This window comes from Phalaenopsis equestris, unplaced genomic scaffold (assembly GCF_001263595.1).
Source record: "Phalaenopsis equestris unplaced genomic scaffold, ASM126359v1 Scaffold000090, whole genome shotgun sequence".
Classification (NCBI taxonomy): Eukaryota; Viridiplantae; Streptophyta; class Magnoliopsida; order Asparagales; family Orchidaceae; genus Phalaenopsis; species Phalaenopsis equestris.
In genome coordinates, this window is record NW_018164532.1 from 1,294,127 (window position 1) to 1,304,601 (window position 10,475).

A 10,475-nucleotide genomic window follows, 5' to 3' on the forward strand; every position below is an offset into this window, starting at 1 on the left:
TATATATATAGGGTGGCTCACGATAGATTTTAGTTTTGATGAATTTCATTACGCTGCACTTTAGTTTAAATTATAGAATAATTAGTTTTCAAATAATTGTCTGGTTGTGTAGTGTTCGTGGGTTTGCATGACCCGAGAGAGATATATGTAAGAAAGATGAAAGAAGATGATGGATGCATTCTTCATGTCTTAATTGTATGTTCTTTTTAGTCCCCTCATGGCTCAGCAGAGGAGAATATCTAGTTAAAAAAGAGGACAGGAAGAGTTCTAAGGGAGTCACTGTGCAAGGTTCCCTTAAAATATCTAAACATAGCCCATCTCTTTCTTTTATATATGTACAATAAAATATTGAAATATAATTCATGTTGTGCAAAAGTTTGTGCGTAATGACTTAGTGAAAAAACCATAATGTGTGTTATGTGGCTTATAAATTAGGATGCGGCATATACCAATCAGTAGTATCAGTCTTGACTTTTGCATTCTTATATAGTTATGAGGATTGTTGATTGTTGAAGAGAGGCGCTGAGCTAGTAGGTTTGAATGGTCCGTTCATCAAACGAAACGATTTGACAGGTTTGGTTGGCTAGTTCTCCAAGATACTCATACTGGAGAGCTGGTACATCGATGAATTAGGTTAGTATCCCCCTAACGGGTCAACTAATCCACCATATGTTTAATCAATATTTCTACAATTAATGCAATAAGGCATATTAGGATTAACAACTAAATAGTTTAAATGAATTAATGTATGTGGTAGAAATTAATAAAATTCAAGGGCATTTACATACATTTCACACAATTCTTATGTATTCACATATCTAACCCACATATCTCTTATGTATTCACATATCTAACCATGAACATTCTATCACTCAAATCTTTAGCATCACATAAAAAAGGCCACTATCACTATCTTCTTAATAGTGAAATACATGTTCTCATGCATAAGTTAATGACACCAAAATGTTATAAGTATAAATAACATTGGGTGTTAGATATGTAAACACATAAGAATTGTGTGGTATGTACGTAAATTTCCATTTTGTTGGACACAAATATAGAATTTAAAGTGCATACGAGCTTAATTATCTTAAGCTGAATCCTTCTGAACCTATAAACATATTACAAGTGCTAGCGATCATTAATGTATTAATTTCAAAATATTTTTTGAATAATTAATGAATATATTCACGACTAGAATCGAAAAATATATTGTTATAAAACTTGTTTATTTATATAATGAAATTTTTTTATCCCCTTAAATTTATTTATTTATTATTTATTAAAAAAATATTGGTTTTTTCTTAGGAATATTCATCATATTTTCAAATAAGATTTACATGCATACCATTCATTTCTCATGCAATTACATATCTAACACCTAAACTTCAATTTCTTACATACACACCATCTTACCTATGCATGAGAAGGGGTATCTCACTCTTGAAATATTAAAATTACAGTATTTTTTTTGTGACATAAAAGTTTTAGCAGGTAAAAATGTCAATATGTAAAAATTGGGTGGCATGCATGTAATACGCCTATCGTAAAACATAACCCTATCTCGTGGAGGGTGGTCTCTACGGCTAGCCATAGCGGAAGCACTGTGCGGAAAGCCGGGGAACTATGAGCGGCAAATGGAATTTGGTGGGGGGGCCCTACAGCCTTTTGGGATCGCCGTGTCGAGCGCAGCGTCGCTCAAATTTTCATCGTCAAGTGGAGCCCACTCAGCATTGTTGAAAAAAGAGCACCACGTGTCCCTCAACGATGTAAGCAACCACATGACTCCCACCCTCCGGATCCCGATTTTAGTAATGGACCGTTAATTATTCCCTCCCTCCAAATATTGATTGTTTTAGGTGTAACGTAGAAAAAATTTTAAACAAGATGTGGTGATTCAAAATTTTATCGAGATTCTTATCACAATGTATTATGTGTACGGTCTTGCCCAATAATGCATTAAACTCTTGTTTTTCATATTCAATGGGGCCGGACCGTACACGTAATTAATTGTGATTGAAATAATGATGTAATTTTGCATCAGAACTCCAGATGTAACATTTTTTCATGGATTAGTTGTTGATCGGTGGTATTTGTTTGATATTGATAGTATCAGAGTTGTATAGGGTTGATATTGAGGTGAAATTTGAACCGATTACCATTGTATGTACGTACGTACGTAAAGTTATTTTCTCAAATTCTCGATATGTTTTATTTTTTTTTATTTTTTTATAGATGTATTGTTATATAGTAGTTTGTGCCTCATAACACTTATTTTTTTTAAATAATGGCTAGATGTGACCCTCACTTATCAAAAAACCAATCCTTTATCTGAGATTACAACAAGGTACAATACATTGTCATCACCAATATAGGTGAAGTTTCACTTAAACTTCAATTTTTACATATCTAGCATCCAAACTTTAATTTTTACAATAACGCCCGCCTTCCTTATGTATAAAAAAAAGTGCATTCTACTTTTAAAAAATTAAATGGTGATATTTTTTTTTTATGTGATATGAATGATTTGGGTGTTATAATTTTGAAAAAAATATGGTTTTGATGTTTGATATGTAAATACGTTGAAACTAATTGGTATGTATATAATTTCATATATTCATTTACCAAATAGATTACTAAATTTAACAAAAATAGTCATCATTTTGTGCTACGTTTAGACATTAATTTATTATGATAGTGTGTCATAGACCTTCTGATACGCATTATGATTGATATTTTTATACGGGAGGTAAGACTTTTAAGTAATTTGCATAAACATGACATTTTAGATGTTCGATGTATATATGTAAATACATAAGATGGTGTGATATTTGTGTAAATGGCTCTATTTTATTTTATCTTATTTTAATGAAAAAGACTTTTATCTTAATGAGAACCAAGAATCCGATGCCATAATATTAAATGCGATTGACCCAAAATGAAATAAATGAGTTACAATCGCCTTTGACTTTGAATCGAGTGGGAGCATATTTCATTTATTAGTTAATACTCCTATATTACAAAGAATGGTAAATAATAAAAATTAATTTCAATAATTATTTATATTATGGAGGCTAGATTTGAATCACCCAAAACTTGCTATTTAGTATTTACGAATCAACCACCCTCTTTTATCCTTTTTTTCAAATTCTCACGCAAATATAAAAATTTATGATAAAAATCCAACCCATATTTAACATTTGGGTCGTTAATTTGTAAATATCAGTATTTCGAGTGGTTTCTATGCAATTGTCCCAAAATAATAAGGCATTTACTTGCACGGCACACAATTCTTATGTATTTACATATATATATATATATACACACATATATATATATATATATATATATCTTTCTCTCTCTCTCCAAAACATTTTTATTTGCCTGAATTGTTTGATTAATTTTGGGACTACAATGTAATTCATAAATATGTTGGGTCATCATTTAATAAGTCAAAATTATTGTAGTCTAATTTAGAATTAAGTTTATGACGTTAGGCACATTTGTCATGATATTATAGTATTGATACAATAAGTGTAAATTCTAATTTGATGAGGGACATAATTAGAATTAAGCAAAACTTTTTTGTAACCGTCTGGTCTAATAGTTACTTCAAAGGGTAATGGTTCCCGATTTGCAGAGAGAGACACATTTTTTTTTTGCACCCCATCAACAAGAAACAAAAGAAACTCTAGAAAATCTGCAGATTGGAAGATCATACCTTGTGCAATCGATCTAATGAACTCTGGTACGTTTCCGCTAATCTATGATTTATTTCTTTTGAAATAGAATGTGATTTTTTTTTTAGTCCGAACATGAATATCACATAAAATTTTAGCATCACAAATTTTTGGTGTTTAATATGTAAATGCATAAGAATTGAGTGGTATGCATGGAAACTATTGGAGGAAACTGTAGCCTCTTTTAAGGAAACAACAAAAAAAGAGATTATTTAATTTAAAATTAGGATATATTATAATTATTTATAAAATAAATAATATCAATGGACACTAAAGTACTTTTTTGAAGTGTTTTCTTTTAAACCTTGACAGCGGCCGTGAACAGTTCATCAGTGTGCCTCGTCAGCATTAGCAGTGGACTTCGTGTTTAGCGGAGATTAATTATCTTTTAATCCTCTAATAATATTATATCCTCAACTGAAATTAAAATATTAATCTGCGTTGTTTAAACCTGATTTGTGAGAGAGAGACAGAAGAGTGAGCATTTTTTAACACTAATACAAATTGTCTGTCTCCTAAAATAATCTCTTTATTTATAGATGAGATGGTACAATACAGTTATATTAAATTTTTGTCATATTTGAAGGGGTGCTATATAGGATTTCTTAGGTATTATTACATATACAAGTCTATTACCTGACTGCTCTCTAACTCGATTGACTAAGCTTGTTTGGCCTCGACTCGATAAAATTGATCCAGTTAGCTAGGCTCAATTGGTGTAACTGGTCGACTGAGCTTGATGTGCTTTAGGACAGCGAGACTAATTTCATTGGTTATGTTTTTTTTTATTGATTGATCCGGTCAGGATGTCTACTCTCAAACCCTGGATGAGGAGGTATTGTCGGTGGAGTGAGATTAGACTATGAGGTGATCATGATGCTTTATTGTTTTTTAATTCTCGGTCTGTTATGAGGAGCCTCTGGGGTGTTCGTGGGACTTATTTTTGGTTCTTTTTATCTCGAAGTCGCTGGTCGATTTGATTAGTGTATTATAGTCCCCATTTCTAGGTGGCCCTCTTTCTTAAATCATCGAGATGATTCATATAAAGAAGAGAACTCAGAAGAAAAGAAAGTTAATGTTAGAGCTGGAGCCCGATCCACCTCCCAATTTCCCGCTCCCGCTCGCGTCGCGACCCAAATTCTGCTTCCGCTCTCGATAATGAAACATCGTGATCCCTTGCTATCACGAAACCTCTCCTGCCTCCCGTTTTATAACGAAATTGTTCCCGCCTTCCTTGTTTTCATGAAGTGAAGCATCTCTTCACTTGATATAAGCCATGTGTACGGTTCGAAAGAAAGTAAGAAGTCACGGTGTTCTTCGTCGGGTTTCCTCGGGACAGAGGAAAGAAAGTGCAAGCAGTGTGTGCGTTCTTGGCAAAAGGAAGAAGAAAGAAGAAAGAAGAAGATTGTTCTTCCTTGGCTTCTTCTTGGTGGCTTGTGGCAGAAGAGAAATTGGGTTTTATTTCTCTTTTAAGTTTACCTTCTTCGGGATATCTCGGTGTATCTCGATGTAGAGAGAGAAATACAGAGAGATAAGAAGAGAGAGCAACAAAGTGAGAGATTCCTCTTGTAAGTCGAGGTGATCGACTGGTTTAAATTCCTCATATAGTAAAATCCTCTGCAATTCTGTGGACGTAGAAAATTTCCCAAATCACGTAAATCTGTGTGTTCCACTGTGTTATTCATTTATGATAAGAATTTTCTCATTATATTTTTTGTTTCGTCGACCGTTCTCCTGTTTGGTGTATATCATATCCCAACAACAGTTAAGACAAAACCTGATAAACAAACCAAGTTATAATGAACATGGAGAACTTATATACGATAATCTTCATGTGAAATGTCAAGTGTGTGTGTCCAAAAAACATCAGATTAAACACTTCGAAACATATATCCACAAAAAAAAATCTCCTACGAAAACTCATATAACAAGAGAAATAAAAATTAAATTTTATTATGGGCTGAAGAGCAACTTTTAAAGAAACGTCTTTAATTAGTAAATTACATCTTAAGGGAAACCTAAGAATACTTTCGGTGATAGGAATTATACTTACATTGAAATAAAAATTAGTAAAAAGGGCGTGTCAAAGAATTGTTATCACAAATAGGAGCATCTTGATGCCTTTAGAATTCGCGCCAAGTCATAAGAACAAAAAGAGAGTCTCTCATATCCCAAACGGTGACAACCCATCGGATAACAAGGCCTTATGACATAATTATGTCGTCTCGATAGGGTCCACACTATGCTTCAAGATCTATTCAAGTCATAAGGGTAGATGGTGAATCATTGTATCTCAAACGGGCGATGATTGTGTTTTCTAGAATTTTTTCAAAGCACTCAGAGTCATCAGTTTATCTATACATATGTTGTTGTACAATTCTCTTATTTGAATAAATCTCTCTCCAGGATCATATCAACAATTTAAATAGTAGAGAAATAAAAAAGAAAGATATATGATAACAAAAAGACAAAAAAAAAAAAGAAACAAACATGTGTCTTATATATGGGTAATGCTCATGTGATGGGTCGAGAATACATGTTTGAGCTGGATCAGATTGAAATACCTCGAATCACAACATTCAAGAAAAGAATTCATACATAAGTTATCTGTAACTAAAGAAACAAAAAAGAACACTTTTGTTCTGTGGTCAAGTGTATTCTAGAGAAACGTATCACTCTAGTTAATCACTTCTTTAGGGAGACCCAATAATACTCTCGTTAAAAGTAGGTTCGCTTATATTATCATAAACTTGGTGAATAGACCATCAAATGATGGTTATTTCTTATGGGAACGCCCCAATGCTTTCATACACAAGTTATCCATAACTTATGTATGAAAATAACACTCTGTTCATACAAAAGTTTTCTTATGGTAACGCTCAAATGCTTATGGTTATTTCACAACATCCACAAAGATAATTCATACATAATTTATATGTAACTAAGAAAACAAAAGGAACACTTTTGTTCTGGGGTCAAGCATCTTCTAAAGAAACGTATCACTCTAGTTAATTACTTCTTTAGGGAAACCCAAAAACACTCTCGATAAAAGTAGTTTCGCTTATATTATCATAAATTTGGAGAATAGATCATCAAATGATGTTTATTTCTTATGAGAACTCCCCAATGCTTTCAAAACCCTCACTAAGTCACACGGTAGATATTGCTTCTCTCGCGTCCCAAATGGGTGGCGTTTGTTTGACTTACAGAGCTTATGAAATAACCAAAATCATCTCAACGAAGATATCCCTATACATTAGAGCTCACCGAGTCATCTGAGCAGAGGGTTAATCACTATATCCCAGACGGGCGGCGGTTAATTGATAGTCGAGCCGTCAAGATTGTTGTGATATATATATATATATATATATACATCAATCAAACAGGAGAATGATCGACGACGAAGCGAAAAATAGAACGAGAAAAATTCATACTAGAAAAGTACACACAGATTTACATGGTTCGACAAATTGCCTACGTCCACAGAGTTACAGAGGATTTTCCTACTTGAGGAATTTACACTAGTCGATCACCTCGAGTTACAAGAGGAATCTCTCACTCCGTTGCTCTCTCTTCTTCTCTCTCTCTTTTCTTCTCTCTCTACACCGAGATATACCGAAGAAACTCTATACCTAGATACACTGAAGAATATAAACTTACAAGAGAAATAAACCTAATTTATCTTCTGCCACAAGCCACCAAGCAGAAGCTAAGACAAGAAGAAGCCAAGAGAGAATAATATGCGTCTTCTTCTTTCTTCTTCCTTCACCACAAGGAACTACACATTGCACTTCTCTTCCTTTATCCCGAGGAATCCCGAAGAACTCTTCCTCTATCCCTAAGATGCCCGAAAAAGAACTCAAAATCGTGAATTGAATGAGATGCCCGAAAAAGAACTCAAAATCGTGAATTGAATCCGAGGAGAGCCACCTTGCAATGGCTTTTATCACGAACAGGAAGGAGCGAATGGATGCTTCGCTTCTCGTCAAAGAAAGGCGGGAACAGTTCGCGGAACCGTAAGGTTGCGGTTGCGACCTTTCGCGATCAAGAGGGAATAGTTCGCAACTTTTCGCAAAAGGAAGACGGGAGCGGGGCGGAAGGCGGGATCGTGAAATTAGACTCCAGCTTAACAAAGATGATATCAAAGAAGTCAAAATAGGGCTCGAAGTGGCTCAGCAAGAGGAATGGTTGAGTAATCCTAAAAGTTAAAGTAGTCGGGTCAATGTACCACGTACTCGTCATCCCAAACCACTAATACCCCAAGTTTATCTGGTCATAAATGTATTTGACCCAACATGTACAGAGATCCCAGATCAACAGTCTGTGAATTGCTGCATCCACGAGGACCTCAATGGCTTTAAGGTCAAATGAACAAAACTTTATCTTAAGACTATCAGGTGGAGCTCAAAGAGATGTCACTTATATCTGTTGAAATGACAATGATGTCTCAAAAAATGAAGAGAATGGGAGGTTCAACGACAAAGCTAGGAACACTCCCAACAAAATGACTTACACTCATCTGTGTTGGGTGACTTCTAACACTCTAAACACACATGAAGACCGCCTAAAATGAAATCTATGATGGGTCAGTTTGGTATGAAGAAGCTTAGAGACTTTTTCTTGGGTATATGCAAATATGATGCAATTATCTATAACAGTCTTATGGTGTGAAAACCTTATTAATCATGATTGGGTCATTGCCATGCCAAGCTAAACTTTTTAAAACCGGTTAGAATGTCATGCAAAAAATAAAGTGTATGTTTTTAATTTTCAAAGGTTTTAATAAATCTTCTCTGGATGAGGAATCTAGTGAAATCAATTTTTTGATAAAGACAATAAGCAATCAAATGGACAATAAACATGTTTCATATCAAACTTCATGCTAACCAACGGTGAACTCTCTCGGGCAAGGCTATATAAACTCCAACCCTAGTTCCGTACCAAAAACACGTACCGAGAAGTTTTAATGGATGCCTTAAGCTACTAGAAGCTATGAATGAATAAAATACAATATTTTGTCATTCAAGTGGATACTTTACACACATTACATCAAAAATTGATGCCAATAGGACGATTGTTGCTGTTGAGGAATAAGATTCTTCCATCAGGTTGGATCTACTGTAAGGTAGATCAATGCATTTGCTCGGCTTTCTTATAATGGTTAGCTTAGATGATTATTTATTTTACTTTAGTCTAATTGATTTGGACTCGAATCGTTCAGTCTTTCTTTTTGTTCTTCTACTAACTCGATCAACCTTTTACCCTGACTCAGGTGTCAATATATGATCAGACAAATAGGTCTATTAGTCTTCTATCGGTGGGCCCTCTTTAATCATGCTTCCTCTCTTCTTGATTGTGGATTTTCTCCGGATCCCCACAGGCACATGTTTTGATGTACATGTGTTCAGCATGAAGTTTAAATTTTAAGGACGAAGAGAAAATTTTCTCTTAAATTAATTAAACAGAATAAAATTTCTATAATGCATAATATAGTGTATCCAATAATAATTTTCTATGAAGATTTACACGTATATCACTTAATGTCTATTTATTGTCATGTCTAACATCAAAAAGTGATTTCTAATAACTTTTCACATTATCTCTTCCTCTTTTATAGAAAGACATTTTATTATAAAATATACATAAATAGTAATTTCATTCAGAGGATAATATGTGACAGAGATAACATATTTTTTATCTACCATAATGCATTTCGTCTGGTTACATTTCTCCTCGGCCGGGTTGAGAGGTTCGACTGGAGAGGGCTCGATAGAGAGTTTCAGTTGAAGAGAGTCGAGTAATGAGTGGTTGATTTCAACATATTATTTGGACAATCTCAACACCTTAAACTACCGAAGATTATTTTTATCATAGAGATGAATATTTAAATAAATATAGAAATAGAAAAAAAAAACTCAATATTTGGTTCCTCGTTTTATTATTCTTTTCGCTTAAATTTATTGCATTTCAAACATCTAAATTTTATTTTTTTATCATTTTTATTATATTATTCTTTTCGATTAAATTTATTGCTTTTGAAACATCTAAATTTTATTTTTTTATCATTTTTATTAAAAAATAAATTAATAAAAAAAATTAATCATGATCAACAAATTTATTAAATTTATTGAACTTGTTTTCATAATTAGCATTAATCATAATCATTACTCGAACCACAAAATAATGGAAAAATATTCATCAAAGGAATTGTTTATATATTTTTTTATTAAAAAATAAAAATAAAATCAATATAAGGCATGTAAGAGGGCCATTTACACACATGCCACTTAATTTTTGCTTATTTACAATCTAACACCTATTTTTCTGCTTTTTACATTGTAAGAAAGTAAATTTAGGCGTTAGATATAAAAATACATAGGAATTGAGTGGCATATATGTAAAATCATTATTTATATGCCTAAGTGCTATAGGCCCTTGGCACACTTTTATCATTGACAACCCATCAAGTATTCTTGGCAGTCAAGCAACTTTCATCATAAGAAACTTCCATCTTGTCTTCTCTTTATCTCTTTCAAACCATCATGTCTTCCTTCACACCTCAAATGAACTTGCTCAAATCCCACTTCTGTCCACTTCTGTTAGTTAGTGGAGAATAATAATAATAATAATAATCTAACCAATGAATTATTGCTGAATAAATGAATGCAGAGGTATAATTGCTTACTGAAAAGTCTATCAATAGATAGAATAATAGTAATAGTTTTAATCCTAATA